The sequence below is a fragment of the Oncorhynchus tshawytscha genome, linkage group LG16 (genome assembly GCF_018296145.1).
Source record: "Oncorhynchus tshawytscha isolate Ot180627B linkage group LG16, Otsh_v2.0, whole genome shotgun sequence".
Lineage (NCBI taxonomy): Eukaryota > Metazoa > Chordata > Actinopteri > Salmoniformes > Salmonidae > Oncorhynchus > Oncorhynchus tshawytscha.
Genome location: NC_056444.1, coordinates 38870969 through 38878342, shown reverse-complemented (window position 1 = coordinate 38878342; position 7374 = coordinate 38870969).

The window sequence follows — 7374 nt, the reverse complement described above, 5'->3', positions numbered from 1 at the left end:
CTGTGTCAGATTTCAAAAAAGCTTTACGGAAAAAGAAAACCATGCAATAATCTGAGTAGGGCGCTCAGACACAAAAACAAGCCATACAGATAGCCGCCATGTTGTGGAATCAGTAAAAGTCAGAAATAGTGTTATAAATATTCACTTACCTTTGATACCTTTGATGGTCTTCATCAGAATGCATCCCAGTTCCACAATAAATGTTTGTTTTGTTCGATAAAGTCCATCATTTATGTCCAAATACCTCCTTTTGTTAGAGCGTTTAGTTCACAAATCCAAACTCACGAGGCGCGGGCAAGTCCAGGCGAAAGTTCAGACGAAAAGCTCAAGTTATATTACAGTTCGTATAAACATGTCAAACGATGTATAGAATCAATCTTTAGGATGTTTTTAACATAAATCTTCAATAATGTTCCAACCGGAGAATTCCTTTGTCTTTAGAAATGCAATGGAACGCAGGTCGCTCTCACGGGCGCACGCATGATCAGCTCATGGTCTTCTGCCAGACCTCTGGTTGAAACAGCTTTCATTCTCTCCCTCTTCATAGTAGAAGCCTGAAACAACGTTCTAAAGACTGTTGACATATAGTGGAAGCCTTAGGAAGTGCAATATGACCCCATAGACACTGTATATTCGATAGGCAATTAGTTGCAAAACTACAAACCTCAGATTTCCCACTTCCTGGTTGGATTTGTCTCAGGTTTTCGCCTGTCATATGAGTTATGTTATACTCACAGACATAATTCAAACAATTTTAGAAACTTCAGAATGTTTTCTATCCAAATCTACTAATAATATGCATATATTAGCATCTGTGACAGGGTAGCAGGCAGTGCACAGTGCTCCTTGGGATGTTTAAAGCTTGGGAAATCTTTTTGTATCCAAATCCGGCTTTAACCTTCTTCACAACAGTATCTCGGAACTGCCTGGTGTGTTCCTTGTTCTTCATGATGCTCTCTGCGCTTTTAACGGACCTCTGAGACTATCACAGTGCAGGTGCATGTATACGGAGACTTGATTACACATAGGTGGATTGTATTTATCATCATTAGTCATTTAGGTCAACATTGGATCATTCAGAGATCCTCACTGAACTTCTTGAGAGAGTTTGCTGCACTGAAAGTAAAGGGGCTGAATAATTTTGCACGCCCAATTTTTCAGTTTTTGATTTGTTAAAAAAGTTTGAAATATCCAATAAATGTCGTTCCACTTCATGATTGTGTCCCACTTGTTGTTGATTCTTCACAAAAAAATACAGTTTTATATCTTTATGTTTGAAGCCTGAAATGTGGCAAAAGGTCGCAAAGTTCAAGGGGGCCGAATACTTTCGCAAGGCACTGTATATTAGCTTCTGGGCCTGAGTAGCAGGCAGTTTACTCTGGGCATGCTTTTCATCCGAACGTGAAAATGCTGCCCCCTATCCCAAACAGGTATTAAGCTTGGTAAAGAGACCCTTAAACCCAAACTTGGGAATACACATCCACTCCACTGAATAGCAGGCTAGTGAGTGCTTGCAGTTAGCCACTGTTTCCTTCCAAACCACTCAATGTTGAATTGCGATTTCCAACTTGTTGTGTAATGTTTATGTCCAATGGCCGATGAGCACAGATACGTTGTATCTATCATTTCTCTTCATTATTTCTCTTCATATGACAAGGATTGAAAGGGATTTGCCAGTAGATTGATTTTGAAAGTATGATGTTGACATGATGAGTCCAATCAAAGCTACTGTAGATATAACGTGACTTGACGTCATTTTATCTGTGACCTATGACCTTGAGCCTTCTTGGATGGGCACTTCTAATGTAACTCTATGGCAGCACCCAAGGGGCTTGAATATTCGAGCTCTACCCTTAGATTTCGCGGTGACATGGTGTCCCCATGAATAACAGAACACTGAGCCAATCACGGCGCAACTAGAGAACATTACCAACCCCTACGCTCCGTATTTTCCGCTGGCTGCCCCACCACCACAGAAAGCACTGAGCTAGGCTGAAACGCCTGTATTTTGCAGCTGCCTTACTCAAAAAGCAAAAAAAGAGGCACGTATTAATGCCAAAATAACATGCAAAACAGGCAACAACAAAAAGAAGCTAAACATGAATGATGGGTCGCCACTGTTCTTTTTTCTATTATAGTAATGTCATTGTTTTCATTATGCTCTCTCTTCCTTCTCTCTCATGATAAGGAGATGATCCATTAGAATAGAATTACTTTGCTTTTACTAGAGGGAACTTCAGTTGTGGCAAGTTGGATAAAATATGCGTGGATCTCGCTGTATGTTCAGAAGGTATTAAATACCTTTCTGGTGTGCTGTCACACATGAGTCTTTAATATTTCTGATTGGTGAATTAATATTTCACCTCACGCTTTTTCACATTCCTGAGAGTACTCCTCCAGCTCCGCACACAAGCACTCTCAGAGCCTTGATGAAATGGCTCAACACCTCTGAGAATCTGTCAAGGCATGGCACTAACTCAAACGCATCTTAGGGCTCTACTCAATCTGCTTCGCCGGAGAGTTACAGATTGCAGGATCAAATTGTAAAGGGTCATTTCCGATTGAGCCGACACACGCAGTGTTTACATTGAAAGGAGTCTCCACTGACACTGGGACATTGCCTTTAAACTTCAATAACGCTGAACTTCCATGATACGGATTGAATAGAGACCTTACTTCAAGAGTACGGTCAGTTCTCCATCTGCAAAATCTTGAAATCATATTTTTCCTCCACCATGTGATAAGAACATGTAAATGGATTCACAAGGTGCTCCCACCAAATGAACCAGGCCCTCTGTCGTGCAGGTAGAGGAGCAAATGTCTACGAAGACAAACGAAGGATAGACCTGAAGTATGTGGCTCCGAAATGACTCAATAACCATGTCTCCATATTGAGTTTTCTTAGAGGAAAGCTCAAAATACCGATGTTCATAAAGCTTCTCAGGTGTGCCGATCTAGGATCAGTTTAGCCTTTTACATCACCATGAATAAAATTGCATGGATGGGGGGGGGGGGCTGATCAGCACTCCTACTCTGAGACGCTTCATGAATGACAAAGAGTCTCTTGTTGATTTTCGGACTAAAAAGACCAACGTTTAAGGGCTGTGTTATTCCCATGAGGGTTTTTAGTGAGCAAATGTAGTCTACATGTTTCATGTAGCCTTCCTTCCTCTGAGAGAACATACATACTGTAGCCCATTCCTGCAGTCAATGACTAAAAGTGCCCTCTTTGGCCTCGTGTGTGGAATGTTATTCATATTTGTCATCATTTCATAATTAATAAAAATCATATTTTTTGGAACTGACGAAAATCCGGTGTTTCTATGTCAAACAGTTTTGTTATGTTTCAGTCTTCTGTGATGTATATCAAGTGTAATATATGGTGATGCAACTCTGTATCTGACATGGTACAGACGTCTTCTTTTTTTTAAGCCCATAACCCAGAGTATAGTTCTCCTGACAGTCTAGTAAAGTGTCCTTATTGATATGGATTTCCCCAAATTGCCCTATTTGTTTTTTCAATGTCGTGATTTCATTAGAGGGCTGCAATTACGAGACAAGAGAACTTCTGAAATAATTGCCATGCAATTGTGACATGGCTGTGACAATTAGCAGTTCTGTTGTTCGGGATTTACAAGTGCTCCCTTAACTGCCAAATGCAATAGATCTATTTGGAACAATCGCTTTGAAAATGGACATAATAACTAGAAGTAATTCACACGCTCTTAGACACAGAGAACAATCTTGAGTGTCAGCGTTCCTTAAAAATAGCTGGAACACTGAGGCCACAAGTGGAGGAAAAACAGACCTAAGGGGCCACGGTGGAGCACACCGAAGGACAATGCCTTGAGGGTCCGTGGTTATGGTTTACTTTAGGAGTGAAGAGTGATGACATCGTAAGTGAGGCTGCAAAAGGATGCATCCTCTTCAATGACGGCAACATTTGATCTCAATCACAGTTGAGTGTTTATCTATTCCCAGTTATGTACACTTTCAGTGCAGTAAAAATATGTGAGAATCCCTTGTCCCCACAGATAAAGACACACAAGCAGACTGGCCTCCTGGGCCAACAGCAGAGCAGGTATAAGCAGGTATAAGATCACTTCATCTATCTCATTCGTAAAAGCCCAGTGCAGTCAAAAATGTGACTTGCCTATGTTTTATATACATTTCCACACTACGAGGTTGAAATAACACTGTAAAATTGTGAAAATGATGATAATGTCCTTTTAGGGTAAGAGCTGTTTGAAAAGACCGTCTGAAATGTCAAACTGTTTAGGTGCAATGGAGTTTAGGCCTGCTTGGTGACATCACCAAATTTTACTTTGCAGTATTTAAGTGGAATATCAGAATGGATTATGTCTTGGAGTTTGTGAGGGGAAACTAGATTTTCCTCCAGGGGGCGCCAGGATTAAAGCTGTACCAGGATTTAACCAGGGTGTAAAATAAAAGCCCATAAATAGAATTTGAAATTTTGGAGGTTTTGGCCACCAGCACATTTTTCCCACTGAATGGTAGAACATTTAATACGAGGGTGTTTCATCTTCCAAATGAATTTGGCAAGTGATGAATGTAACCTATCCCAATATCCTGCTGGTGGTGAAAGAGGGATTATGGAACTATAAAAATGGATTCTTGACAATATATTCATTTAAATTATGGAGACTCAAGCCTGGAAAGAGTTTGGGATTTGCTCCCATCTTTTGAAATCAGACTCTATGCTTTTAAAGATGGTGTTGAAGTTTACAATTGATTGCAAAGAAGGATAGCTTTATTTCCCCAGGTAGCAGAAATGCTGGACTCTGGGAATGTATGCGGGCAGCTGTGAATTACACATTGCCTCATTCAGGGGTAATAGAGCGGATTTTGTCCAGTTGATTTTATACTGAACAAAAATATAAATGCAACATGCAACAATTTCAAAGATTTTACTGAGTTAAAGTTCATATAAGGAAATCAGTCAATTTAAATAAATTCATTATGCCCTAATCTATGGATTTCACATGACTGGGCAAGGGCGCGGCCATGGGTGGGCCTGGGAGGGAATAGGCCCACCCGCTTGGGAGCCAGGCCCACCCACTGGGGAGCAAGGCCCAGCCAATCAGAAAGATTTTTTCCCAACCACAAAATGGTTTTAATAAAGACAGAAATACTCATCAGCTTTACCAGCTGTCCGGGTGGCTGGTCTCAGACAATCCCGGAAGGTAAAGCAGTCGCATGTGGAGGTACTGGGCTGGCTTGGTTACACGTGGTCTGCGGTTATGAGGCCGGTTGAACGTACTGCCAAATTATCTAAAACAACATTGGAGGCGGCTTATGGTAGAGAAATTAACATTCAATTCTCTGGCAAACGTTCTGGTGGACATTCCTGCAGTCAACATGCCAATTCCATTCTCTCTCAAAACTTGAGACATCTGTAGCATTGTGTTGTGTGACAAAACTGCACATTTTAGAGTGGCCTTTTAGTGTCCCCAGCACAAGGTGCACCTGTGTAATGATCATGCTTTTTAATCAGCTTCTTGATATGCAACACCTGTCGGGTGGATGAATTATCTTGGCAAAAGATAAATACTCACTAACAGGGAGATAAACAAATGTGTGTTCAAGATAAGCTTTTAATGCGTATGGAATGTTTCTGGGATCTTTTATTTCAACACTTTTACATGTTGTGTTTATATTTTTGTTCTGTATATATCCAGATATAGAGTTGTAATTAATATAAATGATGAACTCTGATATGACCCGAAAGTTTCGTTACTTTGTCCTGCTGCAAGCGGAAATGTTTTGTGGTAATCTCAGGAGGTCTTCAGAAAAAATGTATTTAGAAAAATATAAAAATGCTACTCTCATGTGAGGTAAGAATAGAGGGGCAAAAGACAGAAAGAAGAAAAAACAGAAGATAATGGAGAAATAAAGATTTTCTAAGGACACTCAGAATACTGTGTTGAAATGTGGCATTGGCATTACTATACAATTTCCCTTAATTTCTTCAGAATGTTGGTTACAACTGAGCAACTCAAGAAGTGAACATGTCAACACTAGAGGTACCATTTTGTTGACAGACTTAAATCAACAAGTACAGGTAATGAGATTACTGTCGAGTTATGTTTATTCATGTCTTGATCATTCAGCAGGGCATGTGCGATACATTTTGAAGTTTTAGTGCCCTCTGCTGTTCATCCTGTCAACTTTATTATGCATATCCATACGGTTGTTAAATACAAAAAAAATACATTTGAAGTGAAACGTAGGCATTGGTCTGAATCCAAAAAAAGAAAGAAAATTCACATGAGTGCCACAATGGCTACTTCACCCATGCTCTACCAAGGTTTTCAAGCACACAGCTTTGACCTACTATATTAGATTCAGAAAAAGATCAGAATTGGGCTGCCTGTGTAAAGGCAGCCATAGTGCAGTGTGTGAAGAATCCATTGCTTGTATGCAGTACAAATCACATTATTGCGAGAGCTCCTACTCTAGGGCTGTGTTTACAATTTAGGTATTTTTTTCAATAATTGCTATTTTGACCAAATAGATTAGCTCTGGAAAAGATCTGATGTGAAAATATCTGATGTGATTGGTCAAAAGACCAATTAGTAGAAAAAAATATCAGAATTGGGCTGCTTGTGTCAACGCAGCCTAAGACATTAACCCATTCCACTACCGTTTCAAGCTTTTTTTTTTATAGCAATACAAATCATTGAGAATATACATTTCATAACATCTTTTTTTAGTCAGTAGGTGCCTAACATAACAACAGGGGGTGGTGTGTTGGACACAGTCACTCGTATATAGAGGTTTATTGAGCCTGTCTGCATTCCTTTTTGGTAATATTGAAACAACACTTACGAAAAAACCCACATGATTTTATATTTATTTCACATGTGAAACCATGTTTTTGGAACACTTCACATTGAGTTTCACATGTGATCGCATAACCTTTTACACGTGAATATTTTTTCACATGAGATTTCACAAGTGATGCCCTACAAACGAATATGTGTCCTTAAGGATGTTGACACAAACAGTGCTTTTAACATAGTGTTTTCAACCTACATATAGTATGTTTATTTATACAGTAATTATTATTCAACACGTCCAAAAAGATTTGAACTCCCAAGCTATTGGGTCATGGCATTCTGATCTACTTGCTACGCCACCATGACAATAACTGATCCTACCTTAAACTTAAGTAAAGTCAATTTCAGCATGTATTATTCCAAAACAGCAGCTCGTGTTTGGAACACATATTCTCCTACTTCTCCTTTTAGAATTTGTGAAAAAGCTGTCATGATTTGGCAAGGAATGTAGCTTGTCTTGTTTTTGTATCGCATCAATTAGATATGTTTTCATTGCCAGTCATTTCTGTTGGCA